Raw genomic sequence first — 21,713 nt, 5'->3', positions numbered from 1 at the left:
TGTGAATGTGTATAACAGCTTGATTCATAATCTCCATCAATAGGTGAACGACTAAACAAAGTATACATCCATACAGTGGACTGTTATACAGCAATAAAAAGAAGCTATTCAAGACATGGATGAATCTTAAATGCATACCACTAAGTGAAAGAAGCCAGTCTGAAAAAAACCAACATATGTATGAGTGCAATTACATGACATTCTGGAAAAGACAAAACTATAGAGATGGTGAGCAGATCAGTGGCTGCCAGGGGTTCAGGGTTGGAGAGGCTTGAAAAGGTGAAACACAGGGGATTTTTTTAGGGCAATGAAACTATTCTGTATGATACTGTAATGGTGAATACAGCATTAAACATTTTTCAAAGCCATTGAGCTTTGCATTACAAAGAATAAGTCTTGATGTACACAAATTAAAAGAAGTAATTTAAAGGGTCAGAGATCCCATGATGGAATACAAGATGTGACTAAAGAATATAAATATATTCCAAATGTGTGAAACAACCTCACTGAAATAGGAAGGGAAATAACATGCTGACCTAAGCACTTTGGAAATGAGAGGAGTCTATATGACTAAAAGCAAGAGGAATTGTATATAAGTACCATTTTCCATGGGGGTGTGGGTTAGGAATTCTGAAACTACTATACATGTATATTGGAATTGAAGAATTAAATAAATGAATGATGGGTGACGAGAGCAAGGTTGTTAGAGTGGGAGGTTATAGATAAGCAAGCGGAAGAAGCTAGAATAATACATGTCCTCATGGGTTAGAGTTGGAAATATCAGTATGAACTCATGTTTAGCTTAATATAGGTACAAGTGGTTACAAATAGAAATATTTAAGACATGTGTATATATATGGGTTAGTATACAGATCTATGTTTATTTGTTCTATCAACTGAGAGCACCTAAAAGATATGACACCCCGGTAACAATGAACACACCTAGAGCCCAGATCTTGGTTTCTAATACCATTCTCCAACAAAAGGAACCAAGGCTCCTTGGAGAAAAAGCTGATTCTAGGAATGGGGCAGGCTAGCTACAATTTGAGCCTAGAACATTTTGTAGTGCCAGGAAGTTAAAAAAAAAAAAAAATGCTCACAAGAAACAAAAATCAAAAACCCCTACAGTGATGGTCATGTGTCAAAGGGATATCAGAGCCAATGGAATAGAGCTCTTAATGGCCAAAGCTGGAACAATTTGAGCAACAAAATTAATAAAGTAGTATTGTATTATAACTCTAAGTATAAAATTCATGATTCCGTACTGGTATAAATAAATGACCGAATAAATAAGTAAACTGGGGAGACTAGATATATCTCTCATGCAAGTAATTGATGTAGATATTCTGCCCTTAAGAAGATGGAACATAATTTTCCATTCCTTAAATGTGGGTTGTATGTGGTGACTTTCTTCCAAAGAGTACAGTATGGAAAGAGAGAGGAAAAAAAGAGTAAGTTTACAGTAGAGAAGCCTGACAAACACTATCAGCCCGGTGATCAAGGGTAACATCAGCAGTGATAAGTCATATTGTTAATATGTTCCCTTGATATGAAGTGATGAGGATGGCACTTTACCTCTGTGGTCTTCCTCCCCAAAACACATTACCCCAGTCTAACCATGAGAAAAACGTCAGACAAATCACAACTGACAGATATTCTACAAAATGTTAGACCAGGACCCCTCAAAACTCTTAAGGGTCATTTAAAAACAAAAACAAAAAAAACACCAAGAAAAGTCCAAGAAACAGTCACAGCCAAGAGGAACCTAAGGAGATATAACTGCGAATGTAGTATTGTATCCTGGATGGGATCTTGATGCAGAAAAAGGACATTAAGGGAAAACTGAGGAAATCTCAAGTATGAGCTTTAGTTAACAAGAATGTATCAAGATTGACCCATTAATTGTGAAATGCTAATGATAGGGGAAACAGGATGTGGAGTATATGAGAACTCTCTGTACTATCTTCACAATAATTCTGTAAATCTAAAACTGTTCTAAGAACCTAGGGGCAGGACAGGAATAAAGACGCAGACATAGAGAATGGACTTGAGGACACGGGGAGGGGGAAGGGTAAGCTGGGATGAAGTGAGAGAGTGGCATGGACATATATACACTACCAAATGTAAAATAGCTTGTGGGAAGCAGCCACATAGCACAGGGAGATCAGTTCGGTGCTTTGTGACCACCTAGATGGGTGGGATAGGGAGGGTGGGAGGGAGACACAAGAGGGAGGGGATATGGGGATATGTATACATACAGCTGATTCACTTTGTTATACAGCAGAAACTAACACAACATTGTAAAGCAATTATACTCCAATAAAGATGTTAAAAAAATAAAAAAGAAAAAGAAAACTGTTCTAAAAAAAGAATTTATTTTGAAATAAAAGGAATGGGTGTGGTTCCTGTGCCGTCTGAAGGGGGTCCCACTGCACCTGTGCCCAGGCTGGGGGCACCATCGCCCCTTGGTCTTTCCTTCAATTTTTCCTCTCTACCCGTCTCCCTCTGCTGTGCTTGTTTGTGCAGAGGGCTCAGTTCTGAGACTGTCTAAAGCCACTGGGAAAATGGTGGAAAATTCACCATCATCATTGCCAGAAAAAGCGATTTATGCCTTTGTTCTTAAGCTCCTAATTTGGCTTCACACTCCATCTCCTGTGGGTTTTTATTCCTGAATTTTGGCTTAACTCCTCAGGCTTAATCTTTCGGCCTCAAAAATATTGGACAGTTACATTATCTGTCCACCTCCTATTTCTTTTTTTTTCTGTCTATCTCCTATTTCTATAGTAAGTGGCTACAATAACCAGCTATGTACTCTTATTTGGAGTTCATACAGTCACAGATAACTATGCTAAAAATCAACAGGAGAAGAAATACCAAGAGAAGTCACCCCAGCATTAAGAGATATTCCTCTTGGTGAAGTAAATCAAGTGTTCTTTCTTGCAGCCAAAGAACTTTATACCCCAAACTGAGTTATATGTAGACATATTAACACAAAGCATTTATGTGTTTGAAATAGTAATTTTGACCACAATTATCTTCACTCTTCTCTTATTAATACCCAGTATTCAGATGTAAAAAAAAAAGTAAGTTGAACTTCTTTTAGATTAAGTTCTATTAATACTGTAAATGTTCTTAAATATTAGTTATTATGAATAGAATAAGTAAAATACTGCATTACCAAAATATTTAAAAATAAATAAAAGGAACAAACTATTGATACACACAACAACTTGGATGGATCTCAAATTATGTTGAGTGAAAAAAGTCAAACACAAAATATTACACTTATATAACACTTTGACATATAGCAATTTATATTAAAAATTTTAAATAACAAAATTATAGCGATGAAGAATAGATTAGTGTTTGCTAGGGGTTAGAGATAGAGAGAGAAGGAGGGCATGAGTACAAACAGGGAGCAGGAAGGATCCTTGTGATGATGAAACAATTCTGTGTCTTGACCGTGGTGGTGGTTACATGAACATACACATGATAAAATTGCATAGAACTACATGCACACATGTGCACACACATACACACGAGGGCATATAAAGCTGGTGAAATTGGAATAAGCTTTGTGGGTTGTACTAAAGTCATCTGCCTGGTTGTAATATGGTACTATGGTTATGCAAGATGTTACCATTGGGATAAATGAGTAAAGAGTAAATGAGTAAAGGGTAAATGGAATCTCTCATTACATTTTTAAAGGCATTAGCTATTGCTTTTACTCATTCTTTTTAAAAAATTGACATAATTTTTATGCCATAAAATTCACCCTTTAAAGCTTACAATTCTGTTGTTTTTAGTATATTCACAGTTATGCAGCTATCACCATTAATTCCAGAACACTTTCATCCCTCCAGAAGAAACCCTGTATGCATTAGTGGTCGCTCCCCATTCTCCCCTCCCCCATCCTCTAGAAACTGTTAACCTACTTTCTGTATCTGTGGATTTGCCTATTCTTGATATTTCATATAAGTGGAATCATACAATATGTGTTCTTTTGTGTCTGGCTTCTTTCATCTAGCATGTTTTCAAGATTCACCCATCTTGTAGCATGTATCAGTACTTTATTCCTTTCTGTGGTTGAATAATATTCCATGATATAGATATGCCACATTTTGTTTATTCATTCGTAATTGGTAGACATCTAGATTGTTTCTACTTTTTGACTGTTATGAATAATGCTGCTAAGAATATTTATGTGCAAGGGTTTGAAAGTAGTTTTTCAATTTTCTTGGGGACATACCTACAAGTGGAATTTTGGGGCCATGTGGTAACTCTATGTTTAACTTTTTGAAGGACTGAAACAGTTTTCCAAGATGCTGTGCCATTTTACATTCCCACCATCAGTGTATGGAAGTTCCAATTTCTCCACATCCTCACTAACACATGTTATTGTCTGTCTTTTTTTTTTTTTAATTTATTTATTTTATTTTATTTTATTTTATTTTTGGCTGCGTTGGGTCTTTGCTTCTGCGCACGGGCTCTTCTCTGGTTGTGGCTAGCAGGGGCCACCCCTCTCCACAGTGCGCAGGCCTCTCACTGCAGTGGCCTCTCCTGTTGTGGAGCACAGGCTCCAGGCATATGGGCCTCAGCAGTTGTGGCACACAGGCTCGGCAGTCATGGCTCGTGGGCTCCAGAGCGCAGCCCCAGTAGCTGTGGCGCATGGGCCCAGCTACTCCGCGGCATGTGGGATCTTCCCGGACTAGGGCCCGAACCCGTGTCCCCTGCACTGGCAGGTGGATTCTCAACCACTGCGCCACCAGGGAAGCCCTGTCTGTCTTTTTGGAAGTGGGTGTAAAGTGATATCTTATCGTGGTTTTGATTTTCTATTCCTTATTGACTCAGTTTTAGTAGCTTTTGTCTTTCCAGGAATTTGTCTATTTCATCTCTGTTATCTAATTTGTTGGCATATAATTATTCATAGTTTTCCCTATAGTCCTTTTTATTTTTGTAAGGTTGATAGTCATGTTCTCTCTTTCATTGCTGATTTTAGTCATTTGAGTCTTTTCTCCTTTTATCTTTTTCAGTCTAGCTAAAAGTTTGTTAATTTTGTTGATCTTTACAAAGAACCAACTTTTGGTTTTATTGATTTTCTCTGTTGTTTTTCTAGTCTCTTTTTCATTTATTTCCTTTCTAATCTTTTTTTCCTCCCTTTCTTTACTTGCTTTGGATCTAGTTTGCTCTTCTTTCTCTAGTTACTTCAGCTGAAAAGTTAGGTTATTGAGTTAAGATTTTTCTTTCTTTTTAAATATAGGCATTTATAGCTTCTCTTTATATTCTTTTGCAACTTCATGTGAATCTATAATTATTTCAAGTTTTTATTTTAAATAAAAACATAAGAAAAAGAGTATGTACTTATGCTATGCCAGGGGAGCTTTGTGTAGTGATGGCTCAGTCATTGCACATACCCTCAAGGAGCTTAGTCTAGTGGAGAAAGATAGATACAGAGTGGTTTGAAAGACGAGGAGATGGCTACAGAGAGGAAAAAACACTGAAGGATGTCCAGGGAAGCCATGAAGGCACAATTGAGGGCTTACATGAATTGAAGAGTGATGCTTTCATCGTGGGAGTTCCATACTCAGAGAGACCAGTCCCTAAGGAGGTTGTCACTTACTTCTGAGATTGTTAGGGACCACAGCTAAAGCCATTTGGGACAGGGATGGAACCACACTCTGATTAAGGCTAATGTTCCTAGCTGAGGTCTTTTCTCTGCAGCTCAAACACTCAAAGATATCCCCATCTCCTACCAAGTCACTCAGAATGTTCAATATATGCAGATTGACTGCCTCTGAAGGATAGCAAGAATGGTGTTTGAACAGGAAGGAAAGGCTGGAAAATTTGTTGGAGTTGCTAATATTTTTTAAAATTTCTTTTAAATTTAATTTTGAAATAATTCCAGACTCACCAAAAAGTTGCAAAAGTAGTACAAAGAACTCCAAATACCCTTCACCCAACTTTCCCAACTCTTCCAAACGTTAACAACTTGCACTGAACTGCTAACGCTTTTTAATATTTATTAAAAAAAATGTTTTTGGACTAAGTAACACATTCTTTTAGTTTATAAAGCAAAACAATATAAAGAGGTACACAGGTGAAAAATCTTGTTTTTGCCTCCACCCTTCTACCTCATCATTCTCACCCTTCACAAACACTCATAATCATCCGTATTTTTTTTTTTTTTTTTGGCTGCACCGTGCAGCTTGTTGGATCTTAGTTCCCCGATCAGGGATTGAACCTGGGCCCTCAGCAGTGAAAGCGTGGAGTTCTAACCACTCGACCACCAGGGAATGCCCATCCATATATTTTTCTTTACGCAAAAATAAACAAAATATTTTTATAGCTCCCCTTCTTCTCTTTCCCACCCAAAAAACTGTTCTGGAACTCACATTTATCATTTAACAATAGAGCTTAGAAAGATTTCCAAACCAGAACATAGTAATGCTTTTTTTTTTTTTAATTTAAAAAAGACTTGAGGGACTTCCCTGGTGGCGCAGTGGTTAAGAATCCGCCTGCCAATGCAGGGAACATGGGTTCGAGCCCTGGTCCGGGCAGATCCCACATGCTGCGGAGCAACCAAGCCCATGTGCCACAACTACTGAGCCCACGTGCCACAACTACTGAAGCCCGCGCGTCTAGAGTCAGTGCTCTGCAACAAGAGAAGCCACCACAATGAGAAGCCCGCTCACCGCAGCGAAGAGTAGCTCCCACTCGCCACAACTAGAGAAAGCCCGCGCACAGCAACGAAGACCCAACGCAGCCAAAAATAAATAAATAAATATTAACAAAAAAAAGACTTCGGTATTTATCCCATTAGTATTTACCCCATCTCTGCCCCACCATCCTCCAGCATCACTTTAGACATAGCTCATGCTTCTTCACTCTCTTTCCTGTCTAACCTCTATTGTTTAAATCCCCAATTCCCCAAGCATAGTTCATTCTCTGTGCTGAGAAGCTCAGAGCTTTTACAGACCCCAGCCAGTATGACTGGAGCAAAGCCACCAACCCCCTGTGCCATCAGGACCATAGGGACACATTCAGAAGGGACAGCAACAGGATGATGATTGCCTTAGCATGAGCAACGCCCCAAAGAGATCACTCCGGGCCAAGAATAAAAGAGGATCTGGAACAAGGCCTTGTTGCCAAGCAACCCCAGAGGGGATGAAATTAACGCAGTCTGTTTTTCATGTAACTGCATCTCAGATGAAAGCTGAGGCCAGAGTTGATCCCATGCAAAATTAATAATTACCGTGTGATTCTTTCTTTTAAATGGCAGCTGCCAAAAGGCTGAGAACTGAAGAAACCAGTCCTTTTTTAAAAGAGGTGACGGGGAGGGAAAAAAACCCAGAACAAGTAAATTCAGATGCTGTGTTTTTCCATTTGAGTCTTAGGTAGGAAATCAGGCATTTCTATCTTAGACTGCTGTTGAATCTGCCTGGTGGGAAACCTGCATTAATAGTAGATCCCAAGTTGACAAGATAATATGCACCAGAGAGCTGTGGAAAGATTTTTTTTAGAGGCGAGAGAAAGCTTCAGATCACTTGAGACCCTTTTAATCTCCTTTTCAGAAAATTTAAAAATTTAAAAATTTAAAATGTACTTTTCCCTATTAGTATGTTCAGAGAGGATAAATTACCATAAAAATAAAATATCCCTACTGCTTCCACCCACTCTCCCTAACTCCACCCTAAAGGCTGAAGGAAGAGCACAGCTTGATATGCTTAGTAACCCTTGCTTTTTGAGAGCTTATCAATATTAAAAAGGCATAAATGACACAGAAAAGAAGATTCCACCCCCACTCAACTTCTGCTGCATTAATTTGGGTAAATTAAATGTGTGGTTAGAGCAGAGCAATGGCCTTCTTACCAAAAGAACCTTTTTGATTATTATTTTGTGGTTGTACAATAAAACATAACTCAAAAAAAACATTTTTAGCTAAAGAAACTAATTTTATCAGAGAAGGAAAACTTTCTTCCTGAATGGGAGGTCTGACCCTAACTTCATGCTGGGAAGGTAGGAACCAAATTAGGTGTCTTCCTCACTAAGTGTTTATGCAGTATATTTATTACTAGCGTTGAGGCAGGACACTCTCTTGCTTCCCTTCTGCCACCCACCCCCTCACCTCAAACTGGTCCAGTTTGGGCAAATACCCTCCCAACCAGCTTGCCTCTGTGAAGCAATGAGTGTTTGCTGATAGAGCTGAGCAGAATGTACTAGAACATGGAGAAAACCAGATAGCAAAAAGCGTACACTTGATTTTTGGAACCTCTGTCATTTGCGGTCTTAGCAGGAAACAGATGCTACATTCAAACTGGGTGCTTTGAGGAGCATTTAATAAAGGCATTATTTACAAGGGTTGGTGGGGGAACCATAAAGGATTGGTGTTTTCTTGGGCAGGTAACATTGGATTGGGAGTCGTTATATGTCTAAGGCCTGAAGAAGTGAGAGAATTGGGAGGCAGAGGGGTAGTATGGAAGGGGCCTCCTTGTAAGAATGTAGCCTTCGTGGGGGCATGTATACCCTGGTATCACTTGCCTCCTTGTCTCTGATCTCTGGCTAGGGTTCCCCATTTGGCTGAACCCCACTGGAAGTCAGGGGATAAGGAAGCCTTTGAATGTAGTCAGTGTAGGTAAGCCTCCCAGGCAGGGAGCATCAGGGAGAGAGATTGTGACACACAAAAGACAGCCAATGCTAAACCTCCGTTAATCTCTCTGGTTCCCAGTCTATTCAATCATTCATTCAGCCAGCATTACTGATTACCAACTTTGTGCAGGCACTGCGCCAGGAGATACAGCAGCAAACAAGGCAACCCTCCTGGAGCTTACAATCCGTGTGGCTGTGTCAGCTGGGCGAGGGTCAAACTACAGCTCGACTGAAGGTTTAAGATCACACAAGCCCTCCACCTCCTAGCATGGTGATCGCATGACTTCTCTTACTCCTCTTCCCTCTTGGTCAGGAATAGAAATTCTCTTGTTACTATAAGTAGTGTTGGTAATGGGGGTGTGTATGTGTAGGTGTGTGTGCTAAGGCATGGCTTTTGAAAGCTACATACACAGAGGAGCCCAGAAAAAAGAAAACAGTTGGACATTAGGAAAGGCAGGAACAGTGGTAAAGCCAAGTCAAAGGCCCTTCACTCCAGGGCGTGGCCTTTAAGGACCCAGCTTCTACCTACGCATATGCACTCTGCTTCCTCCACATATACCCGGCTCCCTTAGGTTTTGCCATTTTTCCATGCCAGTCCACTCAAGGCCACTACATTGCCTATTGGGGGTGGCATTTGGGGTAGGCCCCTGGTCCTGGACAATCAGTGGCCATTCCTGGACATAGAACAGCTTGGTGCTATTTCTCTGAGCAGGGGGCTCTGGGTAAGGGAGGCTCCCCCTTTGTAGGAGACATTGGGTGTGGCAGAGCCCACAGCTGACATGCTCAGGGCCCCTTAATACCACACGATAAGCTCCTGGAGGTCAGAGGTCAGGGACCTGGTCTTACATTGGTTTTCCAGTAGCAAAGGCATTGTTCCTTTTAAGTCAGCCACTTAGTCAATATTTACTGAATCAGATTGGGCAAATAACCCTTAAGTTACAATTGGATACCTCAACCACATCCGTTCCTGGGGATCTTTTAACACACAAAGACATTTGACGTTTGTTGAGAAGGACTTTGCTGATCCACAGGCAGAGAAGCTGACCTGTGTTAGGCTGATGAAGAGACATGCTGGCAAAGCATGCATCCTGTTGGGAACAATGGCTCCCTTTTTCCTGAAATGCCTCCCAGCTGTGCGTGGCCAAGCTAGGGCTAGGCTCAGATCCTTGCAGTAAGGAGTGTCTCACAGTAGCAGGAGAGCAAGTGAGGCACTGCCTTCCTGCTGTGGTAACCCTCTTATTTCATTTCAGTGATACAAGTTATTGACATTGTGCAGAGAGACTGACACCATCGATTCTTCCCAGAGCGAAGCTGGCCTTTCTGATGATAAGCATAGGACTCAAAGCTGTGTATCATGGAGATGTTTTCTTCCTGGGTGGATTCGAGGGGTAGAATTCCTTTGGCTGAAAAATGGGGGCATGAACCATAGTAAAAGCTGCTAGCAGAAACGTCTTTGGGCTCTTCTTACATTTCTGGCCTAGAACCTCTGAGGCAGAAAACAACTGTTTTCCTTGCAGGAACAGCTGGACCATTCTGCAGGACATAGCTTTCCAGACCAAACTCTCAAGTCCTTGGGAGACCTGCTCATCCGGAGACTAAGCTAGACAACAACTTGTGGGTTATCCATGAACAGCAGGATTTGACCCTTGGGGCAGAGGAAGGTTTTAATTAACTTCATCTGAGAAGTTTCCAAGGCCTTTCCAGCTGTTTTGGAATGTTGCGTTCCAGGCTTTAGAGGTTAAAACTTCCCTTTTCTGGCATCCAAAAGTGACTTTTGGAAGCAAAATAAGAATAGCTTTTAGACCCCAATATCACAGCACATCAGCCAAGCCTGGATCTTGCCACTAAATGGGGAGAAACTGTCTCTGGGGTCTCCTTAGGGACAGAATGGCATGTTTGACCTTAGACATGAGGACTTGGCAGTCTTGGAGCAGACTCTGCTAAGGTCTGGGTCTTCTCCCAATATTTACGACTCTGAGGGGCAGCTGGCAAAATTAATGGCCAGCCAGGCAGTGTTGAATTCCAAGAGAGGAGAAATGTTGGCCCTTCAGTACCCTGAGGCCTGGTTTTCCTGACATCTTGAAGCAGAGGGTACCTGTTGGGACTAGTGGATCCAAAAAAGTCAAGGAAAATGGTATGGGATTTTTTTTTCTACTTAAAAGGATGTGCTGCATCTTTTCATGAGTGGACATCTGATTCTTTCATTCAGGGGGTGTTGATTGAGACCCTTTTTGCCCATCAGGTACCGTCAGTGCTGGTGGTTGAAGGATAGAGCAGTAAACAGTCACACGTTTTAAGGGCAAGGACCATGTTTCATCCTCCTTGGTCTTGCTTATAACAGACATTCACATAGTATTTCACTGAAATGGTTCCCCCAAAGTCACAGCTTCTCCCATTCTCCCGTGTCCATTTCTTTTCCCTTTCCCCCCTTTAACTGACCTCTTATCTCACCAAGTCAAGAAAATACATTCATAGTCTTCCCTATGCAAGTTGCTGACTTGCACAATAGTTCAGCTTACAAACCAAACCAGAAAAGAATAAGAGGGAAAGGAAAGTAAAATTGGTTTCCCTTGAGCCCTGCCTGGTTTTCATCTGGCATAACCTGATTCTAAGAGGTTGCTGGTCACACTGGCAAAAAGCCTGTTTCACCCTAACTCTTTCTCCCCAACTACCTACTCTCTCATTAAAAAAAAGTTGTTTTTTTTTTTTAAATTATTTGCTTTATTTATTTATTATTATTTTAAATTTTATTTATTTATTTATTTATCCATTTATGGCTGTGTTGGGTCTTCGTTTCTGTGCGAGGGCTTTCTCTAGTTGTGGCAAGTGGGGGCCACTCTTCATCGCGGTGCGTGGGCCTCTCACTGTCACGGCCTCTCTTGTTGCGGAGCACAGGCTCCAGACGCGCAGGCTCAGTAATTGTGGCTCACGGACCTAGTTGCTCCGCGGCATGTGGGATCTTCCCAGACCAGGGCTCGAACCCGTGTCCCCTGCATTGGCAGGCAGATTCTCAACCACTGCACCACCAGGGAAGCCCTGTTTTTTTTTTTTAATGAATGTTTTCTGATTATGAAAGTAATAAATACCATTTGGAAAAGAGAATAAACTCTTCTCCACACCCAATACATTTTAAAAATGATTTTCCAGGGTGAATTTCTGAAGCCATGCTTGGCTCTTCCCTCCCAGGATTTTCTGGAAGAGGCAGATGAGTAAATCCCTCCATCTCTGACCCTTGAATCCATCATGGTACCTGTTGCCCATTGAGAGTGCTTTAGCCCCAGTGCCTGTGATTTTATGCGGATGATCATAGCTGCCCAGATGTTCATTTTACCCAGATTTTTACTAGTAAAAGTGTGGGAAGACAGGCAGGAAATGGAAAGAGGGGCCCAGAGGTGAGATTTTATGTTTATAGTGGAATTAGCACCGGACTGGGGCTGAGCCCTCAGTTTCCGGTAACTAGCTATTTCCTTAAGAGAGTTTCTCAGCCTCTCTGAGTGTTTATCATTTGTGAAATAATAGTTGATTTGGTTATCTCTAAGGTTCTATAAATTGCCCTGACCCATAGTTTAAGAATAAATGTTTATTTGGTTAATCTACTTTCTCTTTCCACCATGGTTCTTACTCTTTTCATTTCAAAGACCTACCAATTTTACTGTTTCTTGTTACCCAGCCCCACCACTCTTCCATGTAGTAAGGAGTGAAATGTTCTCCTTTCCAACTCTTCATGTCAGTGAGCAAACTCACCTCACTTCTTAGTCATTTCCATGCTCTTTCTCTATGCTCTTTCTGTTGTGTTCCCAGCCTTTTATCCCAAATGAGACCTCACAAAAGCAGGTTTGCCCCTCTGATCAAGGGCTTTAATTGACACATTCAATTAATTAACAAGTCTTTAATGTGCACCTACAATAAACAAAGCAGAGTTCAGCGCTCTTAAAAACATAAAATACGTTTAAGATGTGTTCTCAGCCTCCTAGGAGACAAGACCTCTAAGGCTGCAAACCCCCTTGCTACCTTCTGGTCCTCCACTGACTTCCATGCAGCCAACACTGATAACCATCTGTCATGCTGAAACCTTCTCTTCCCTGGGCTGCTGCATCTCCACACCCTGTTTTCCACCTTCTGTTACTGAACTCAGGTTCGGCTGCTGGCTGCTCAAAAGCCAGTACTCAAGAGACGAGTGTTGGTTGGAAAAGGAAAGATGGTTTATTCAGGAGGCTGGCAACCTACGGAGAAGGCGGACTCATGACCCAGAACCAACTCTCAAGATTCTGCTTGGCCATGAAAGTTTTATTTATTTATTTGTTTATTATTTTTGTCTGTATTGGGTCTTCGGTTCGTGCGAGGGCTTTCTCCAGTTGCGGCAAGCGGGGGCCACTCTTCATCGCGGTGCGGGGACCGCTCTTCATCGCGGTGCGCGGGCCTCTCTCCACCGCGGCCCCTCCCGCTGCGGGGCACAGGCTCCAGACGCGCAGGCTCAGCAATTGTGGCTCACGGGCCCAGTCGCTCCGTGGCATGTGGGATCTTCCCAGACCAGGGCTCGAACCCGTGTCCACTGCATTAGCAGGCAGATTCTCAACCACTGCGCCACCAGGGAAGCCCGCCATGAAAGTTTTTAAAGGGAAAAAAGGGAAGCTAGTCTCACTTAATAATTTCAGGAGGGGGTCACTGTCTTCGTCATCTTTCACCGGGTGCAGACTTGCTGACTCCTTGTGATCTTTCTTTAGATGCTATCTTGTTCACACACTTTGCTCGCAGGATTACCAAAGGGGAAGCTGGGGAAAAGATCTAGTCATCCATTAATTACTTATTCTTCATTTCTACTTCTTTAATTTAAGAAAAGAATCTACATGTTAAGCAAGGCAGTGTGTGATCAGGGAAAAGCAAAAGCTATCCGATTAGTGAAGCATGGGGCACAAGCCACAGGGGTTAGGTTAAATATTGCCTAGTAATCTCACATCTGTAATTAAGTTTTTAAAGTTTGAGGGAAACAGAAATGGGTAAAAAAAGGGCAAAAGAGCTGATTACACTTCCTCTCTCACTTCTTCCTGGCTTCCTGATCCTCCCTCAGGCCCATTCACTAAATTTGGTTCTCGGCCCTCTTCTCTTCTCAGTCTCTTTTCATTCCCTGGACCATTTCAACCATTCCCACGACTTCAGATACCATCTATAGGCTGATAATTCCCTGAAATATATATCTTCATTCAGATATATTAATATGCCTGGAGCAACACCTGTGATCAAACACATTAACATATTTGTAGTGAAATATGGGATAAATGAAAACTATAACTACCCCCCCATAAATTCCAATCAGGTTTTACTGCCAAAATAACCAAGTTAGTTATAGTGCCACTATGAAAAAAATTGTTCATTTTCCAGAGACTTATGGACTTCAGAATTGCAGAGAAGATTATGGACCTGTATGAAGAGGGGTGGCCTTTGTTAGTCCAGAGGGGGAAAAAGGATAACAAAAACTGCTCTGCATTTCCCTTTCCACAGAACAATGAGTATCCACAAGACTTGAGGTCTCTCCTGCTGGAATGAGAGTGACCAGAAACTTGTAAACAGTTTTTCTTGTTAAAAGTAATAATAAGATAATAAAGTCCTATCATATCTGGCTCCTGACTACAATAGTGGCATTATTAGATTCAAGTCCCTTACTCTACCTAGAATTTCTCACTTAGCTGAAATGCTTGGGGTTTCTGTAACACATAGTCTCTGTACTTCCTGAATATACACACAAACACTCCTGTGTATGGCTTTAATTCTTGGGCATTTAACTAGATACATAACAATTAACAAAGTAAATTACCCAGCTCCTTTCAATGACAACTGTTTTCATACCCTAGCTTAACACTTCTCTGTGAGTTGGCCCTACAGTCAGATTAGTAACAGACCTAGAGAATGTTCAAGAGGCTAGGGGTGGGGGGACAGGGCAGCATGGTGAGGCTGGATAAAATGTTATTTTAGTATTTTCAGTGAGACAGAGAAAAAATTCATGCAAATATCTCTACTCCCACCCCACCCCCCTTTTTGTTTTATAAAGCCTTTCTTTGTCCAAATTTCAATTTTTGGATTAGACCCTTGTTGACTGTGTCTGCTTAAGTCCTAGATAAAGGCTTATTTGTTTGACCTGTCGTATCCATAATTGGTCTAACTGCTCGTTTTGATTTTCCCATTGTGTAGACTGTGCTAGGAAGCTTGGCAGGAAGCACACTATAGAAATGTGGAACTGAACAGCTTAATGTGTGTAATTTGGGAAGTTCAGCAGATGCCAGGGCTTATCAGGCTCCCGGCTTGTTCAAGACCGTTCCTGTGGATTTTCATTCTCGTGGGCACCACGTTCCTTAAGTCTGAGGGCTTGGGTCCCACCCAAACTCAGTCCACATAGCCATCTCCCAGCTGTCCCCCTTTTAAAAGCCAGGATGGTAGCTGACACTTGGAGGCTCTCCTGTCATCTCTTCCTAAGGAAGTGGAAGGATAATGAGGTAATTGGGTTCCAGAGATGGTTCCGGTAAAGGCTGACATATAATGCTTTCTCTAGACATGAGTGTGGACTCCTAGTTGGTTTCTAGGAGACCTGAGGGATTGCCCATGCAACATCCATCACTCCTACAGCGGATGACATGTTGAGCCACCCAGATCCCCCCTCCAAGACTGAAGCACTCATTTCCCCATCTCCTGGGAGGGTTGACAGCAGCAGTCATCAGCTGAGTCCCTCTCTGAGATTTTTCCTTGGCCGAAAAGAGCCACCTTGCCCCAGGTAATGCTCCCTTCCCAGGGGCAGCCCACATCTAATGTCTGATTGATACAGGAGTAAAAAGACCTAGCTCTCTCACCTCAATTTGGGACAACTCTGAGCCAGCCCAGCACCAGAGCTCCCTGAAAGATCAGCTAAGGTTTTTATTGTGATTTCATTGCATCTCAACTTCTCCCTTTGTCCATTCCTGCTTACTTCACTTCCTTCAGGTGTTGATGCTGAGAGTACGCCCCAATAAACTTCCTACATGCAGGGCCAGGGAAACCCTACCTGTAACACCCCCTTTGTCCTGGTTGGTAGCACTGTGTTTTGGGGTCCATACCTTCTTCATGTGAAGATTCAGGAGTAAACCTTAATTAGTCTAAACTAGTCAAGGTGGTTCCATTCACTTAGCCAGTGATTGGCTTAGGAAGGGTCATGTGACTCCATCCCAGCAAATGAGTTGCAAAGGGGAATCTCATAGGAAAGTTTTCCTGAATCATAAAAAGAGACAAGGGGAAGAAGAGACCCTTTTCTATCTGAATGAGATGCTTGTAGAAAGGAACAGAGCTGGGAAGAAGGTAGAGCCAAGAGAACAGCAGAGAAATCAAACTGAAGCAGAGGCCACCCTGCTTACGATCTTTTTGTCATCTGCGATAAATCCCCTTTGACAGCACAGGAGGGATTTGTCACACAAGGACTTGATGATGGAGTTGGCTCTACAATCTGTGAGTTTTGTTCCAGTTCCAACTGCCCATTCCATTTTCTCACCCTTTGGGGGCCTCTGCTTTTTGAAATGTTTGTTTGTCAGGATTCTTTCTCTTGGAAGTTTCTTGATGACCCAAACTCTCTTTTTTCTGACTTCTGATGATCATTAATTTGACTTTTGTTGATCAATTAAACTCTGTTTCCTTCTTCTATGGCATTATGGGCATGGAGTTTATAGAGTTAATGTTATGCAATAATGTGTATGTGCAGCTGGGGGTGGAGGGAGGCTGACTTCTAAAGGAGGCTGATTCTAGAAAACCATGTTCTGGGATGGCTTTAGATGAGAAAAGAAGGAAATGGTGATGGAAAGGTTTTCAAATTGTAGAGGAATAAGGGCTTGAACCTAATGTTTGGCCCAGAATAGGGTATTCATTTTCAGAAAAGTGCATCCTCTCCTATCTGTAGTTTATTTTGACACGTCAGTTCATAGCTGTCCCAGAGTTTGGTGCTGGAGAAATTGCCCAGCACAGTAGTGGGACTGATGGTGGGGAGCCCTCTTCTTTCTCCCACTTGCCTGTACTCCCCTCTGCCTAAACACTGCTGCTTCCCTTTTTGTTTTGTTTTGCTAGTTGAGGTCTAATTTATAACCAATAAAATTCACAAATGCATAGTGTTCAGTGTGGTGAGTTTTGACAGTGGTATGCTCCCATGAAATCATCATTCCAGTCAACAGGTGGAACATTTCTCTCATCTCAGAAAGTTCCTTCAAGCCTCTTTCCAGTTAATTCTCTCCTTATCCCCAAGGCAACTAGTGTTCTGATTTCTACCACCATAGATTAGTTTTCATGTCTTCTTGAACGTCATGTATATTCTTTGGTGTATGAATTCTTTCATTCAACATGAAAAATGTGGTTTTGAGATTCACCCACATTGTTACATGTAGCCTACTTCCCTTTTAAGACTATCCATGGGGTCCATTGCTCTCAGATTTCTCTGTCATGTTTAAGGAGGAGGCCCTGCCCCTCCTGGTGGTGGTTTTACTGTGAGACAATTTGCCACGTGAGCTTCATAAGTCACTGATTCCTAAAGACAAATCAGGTGGCTCCTTTCAGGGACAGCCAATTGATCTTTCCATTCTACATGGTGATAATGATTGATGATGTCTGAACTTTCTGGAGTGAAGACAGACAGTAATTTCTCCTATGGGCTCCCAGGACAAAGATTGATAATCCCCAGGATTCTATGCCAAGATACTACCTGAACTTCGTCCTGGTGAGGACTTGGTCTCACTGCCAAGGCCAAGGGAGAAACAAATATTTATTAAGCACCAAGTGTCTGTAGGCACTTGGTCACAAGTGACTTAATTTCCCTTCCTGGAAACTCTTTGAGATAGGTGTTACTATACCCATGAGGACACACAGGGCTTGATCTGAAAGTAGGATTTGAACCTGGGTTTGTAGGCTTCCATACCATAATTTTTTACCAGCAGCAGCCAAAACTTAAGCTCCTATGTCCATTTAAGGTTGCACATGCATATCTCCAGGTGACAGGTACACCCATGACTGAATTGCTGCAGGGCTGGAGAGGACGCAGGGCTAGATGTACTTCCTTTCTCAATAACGCCCACTAGAGTTGGCAGGTGAGTTTTCATTTTCGGAAATGTTCTCTATTCTTCTTAGCCAGGCAACTCTGACTTTTGGTAAAGGCCAGCATATCTTTGTTATGCCCCTTGGAAATCACTGTTGTGTAACAATTGTGTTTACAACTGAGATAGTTTCCAGACCCGGGGAAGCTTTACAAAGGATGATGCCAGCAAAGAGGCATTACGTTCTCTAATAGGCTTATGCCCTGATAATCGTATTAATGGCACTGTCTCATGCTTGATGCTGCAATTATGGGCCTCTCCTCTTGAATGTAATTTTGGAGTTTGATAATAATTGAGAATATGATTTTGCATTTCTCTTTAACAAGAGTTCCATTCCCTAAACAACATGATGCCCTTAGTAGAGATGACACTTTGTGCCCCTTCAAATTGCTGACCTTATACATCACCACAATGTCATGAACAAGCTAGACTTTACTCACCTGGGAATTCTGAGTTTTTCCTGCATCAGGACTCTGTGGGCTATGGAACAAATCCCTTGGGAATCATGACATTGGTTTCTAGCATCTGCATCTGATAATGAGGTTTTATGTTTTTCTGCTGTTGCAAAGTCAAAGTCACCTTGGGAGAAAGGGTCTGCTTTAGGAGTCAGGTGATTTTTAACATGTGACTTAATTGTCAACATTTAAGATATTATCTCTAGTATCAGGTGTTTGGCCTCCAGAAAACTACTTTTGGGGCCTTCTTTTTCTCAGTTGTAAGTTCCAAGGGATTTGGACTAGAATTCTAAGAATTTCACCCTTTCCATCAGAAATTAATATTTTAGCTATTGACAGAAGGTGGCTATTGTTTTCATGGCCCCAACTGGAACTGATTAACAGACTAGCCAATCACTGCTGTCCTTTTGAAGAAACCTTCACCCACAGCATATATAAGATTTGGGGATTTTTGCCTCTGATGCTACCCATGTGCGCTTGGCTCTGTGGCATGCTGGGATCTTTTCCAGGCCTGTGGTAAAGGGAGGAGGGAGGTCCAGGGCAGAGGCACCAACCAGGCCATGGGGGCTAGCCACTGAGGAGGAAGGCCCTCATTCTGAACAGAGTCCAGAGGGCTGCAGGAGTTGGCTTCAATATAACAAAGGAGGTGGAAGCCAGCTCTGGAGTTGCAGGTCTTGGGCTCTCGGGGGGCAGCTCTCTGGGGCCTGTATCTGAATGGCAGGTTGCTGGGTGCTTCTGGACAATGAGGTGAAGGCAGTAAAAAGCAAAGGAGGCGGGTGTGGGAACTGGCTCAGGGCTTTTGTTCTATGGACATGCAGGTGCCCTAGGCTGACCAGGTGCCATGAGGCGGATGGCAGAAGGAGGGGTATCCAGGACTCCTTGCTCAAAAGCCTGCAGTCTGGCTGGGCAAAAATACCAGGTGTGTGCTGGCACCAAAGAGGGCACAGGAAACTTGCTGAAGATCAACCTCTGTTTCACCAGGAAATGGGTGACACGAGAGACCCAAACATGAAAGGCCCAGGGCAAAGCACATGGGATCCATTGTGCAGCCCAGGCTGCCCAACCAGCTAGGGGGAGCACAGGTCTGTGACTGAGAGCGGGGCAGGGCTATAGGAGTGACAACAGAAGCAGGGGCACCAAGACAAAACGCTTGACCTGGAAACTTTTCGTAGACCCATGTCAGACTGACAACTTTGCAGCCACAAAGGAATGGGCATATTTGCAAATATTCTCCTCAGGATAAGTGAGCAGTCTGGGCCCCTTCCACCCCACCTTCTCCAGGAAGCCTCCCAGACTTTCCCAACTCTGGCTAATTGTTCCCTTGTCTGAGCTCAGAGCTCTTATTGTCTGCACCTTACAATTTAGCACTTAATCAGACACAGCTGTGCATTCCTCTCTAATTGTTTTGTGTGTGTTTGTCCTGTCTCTGGAGCAAGATTACAGCTTCCTCTGGAGCAGGGACTCACAATCTTTAGGGAAGGGCTCCTGGGAGAGATGTGGGTGTATGTGAGGGGCTTCTGAACAAGGGAAATCACTCACATTCCTACAGTGCTTTACAGATTAGAAAGTGTTTTTACTTAAGTTATCTCCTCTGTTCCTTACAATTGCCCTGAGAGGGGTGTGTATTTTAGCATCCTCATTTTACAGACAATGAAGCTGAGACAGAAGGGGTCAACAACCCACCTGAAGAAGACAGAAGGTGTGTAGCAGAGGTGAGACAAGCCTGAGATTCCTGATTGACAGCCAATCAGCCAGTGCCCCATAGGGGTTCATTTGGTGGACAAAAAAGCCCCCAGTGGAAAAGAGGGGGAGGAGGAAGGGAGGCCTCCACATGCCTTTCTCCCTGATGGGAATCTTGGGGAGGAGAAGTTAGTCAGGGGGATGTGGCCCTGGCTCGCAGAGCTCCTGAGTCAGGCTTCATAGAGACAACTGGGGCAAAACCGACTGGGCCACTCGTTCCTGCTTTCAGTGTCATTCCTTCACGCATCCTCTATCCTGCCATCAGCCCACAGTGCCCTCCCCTTCCTGGGAGTTCCTATCTTCTGAACTCCTGGTCACTCCCTCTTCCTCACTCTCTTAAGACTTTAGCTCCTGGCGCCATGGCCTTCACACCATGACCCTGACCCCAATTCTTGCCCACATGCTCCTGGATGGCTTCAGTATCCACACAGATGACCCACCCAATACCCTGCCTCTCAGTCTCTTGACTGGAGAATTCCAGTGACTTTCTCCTCTACTCTCCCCCATCACATCCTGGCTTTGTCATTGTCCTAAATTTCTCCACCTCCTGAACCACAAACTTAAGCATCCAAAATCTCTGACTCAACCCCCTCTCCTTCCAGCATGACTGAGCTTTGACCCCTTTGACCCTTCCAGCCCATTGACTTCTGTCCTTTCTCTCTGATCACGCATCATGTCAACCCCACTTTTGTCGAGGTTCTCAATTCCTTGGCAAAAGGAATTTGCTCCTCTGCCCTAGCAATTCCTTCATCTGAGCCTGCACCAGAGCAGACAGCTGAGCTCTGCTGGAGGAAATTACAGAGGAGGATCAAAGGGCACCTTACAAGTTCAAGCCACCAACCTTAGGAGGGTTGCCATGCTGCCTTGCCATCCTGCCGTATCTCTGGTCATCTCAACCCTCTCACCTTCTGCAATGACTGTGTCAAGTGTTCTCCATTCTCTTCAAATCCCTCATCTCTCTTGCCCTACTCCCAGTCTCCTCCCCTGGTTCAGTTGACCTCCAACCGTGCCCTGGCTGTTATAATAGAGGAGGTGGCCTCCTGCATGAGGTCAGCCATTCCACCCAGATTCCGGTTCCATCCTCTCTCATGGTCACAGGAACCACCTTTATTGTCCATTATCCTTCCCCTGCTGTACCTTTCTCTTCCTCTTCTCTATAAGGTCTTCCCCATCGGCATTTAAACACATTCAATTTATTCCACCCTAAAATAAATAAATATAAACTAAGATAAACCCACTGCTGACATAACATTCTTTTCCACCTATTTCTATCTCTGACCCTTCACAGTCAACCCTTTCAAGATTTGCCTGTAGTCAGTACCTTTCTTCATTTCTCCACTTCTCACGCACTTTTCAATCCACTCCAGTTTATCTCTCATCCCTTCACTCCACCAGTCACTGCTCTATAAAAGTCCCAATGGCACCAAGGTCACCCAGTCTGGTGGGTGTATTCAGGCCTCATTTCCCTTGGGTCTCTCAGCCCTTTTGAGTGTTGTTGGCTACTGCCTCTTTACGACACATCCTTTCCCTGGCTCCATGACCCCACTTCCCAAACCCCTAGTTTTTGTTTTTCTCCTGCCTCTCTGGCTGCTCCTCCACCTCTGCCAGATAGTTTGCCTCTGGCCAGCCTTCAGATAAGGGTTCATCAGGCTCAGTCCTAGGCCCTCTTCTGATAGAACTCTATACTCTCCTAGGACACCATCTCACTCTTGGGACTTTATTGCTGCCTCTACACCAGCTACTTCATCCCCAGCCTCTCCACAGAGAACCAGACCCTACA

The 21,713-nt window shown here is 43.1% G+C and overlaps 1 pseudogene; it reads left to right on the top strand.

The window, feature by feature from the left end:
• The first annotated feature begins 2,564 nt into the window (after window positions 1-2,564).
• On the top strand, window positions 2,565-2,969 carry LOC103018527 (phosphatidylinositol N-acetylglucosaminyltransferase subunit P-like; annotated as a pseudogene).
• Window positions 2,970-21,713: the final 18,744 nt, after the last annotated feature.

This window comes from Balaenoptera acutorostrata, chromosome 12 (assembly GCF_949987535.1).
Source record: "Balaenoptera acutorostrata chromosome 12, mBalAcu1.1, whole genome shotgun sequence".
Taxonomy (NCBI): Eukaryota; Metazoa; Chordata; class Mammalia; order Artiodactyla; family Balaenopteridae; genus Balaenoptera; species Balaenoptera acutorostrata.
Note: the sequence above shows the minus strand (reverse complement) of the source record. Positions and strands in the feature narration are given on the sequence as shown.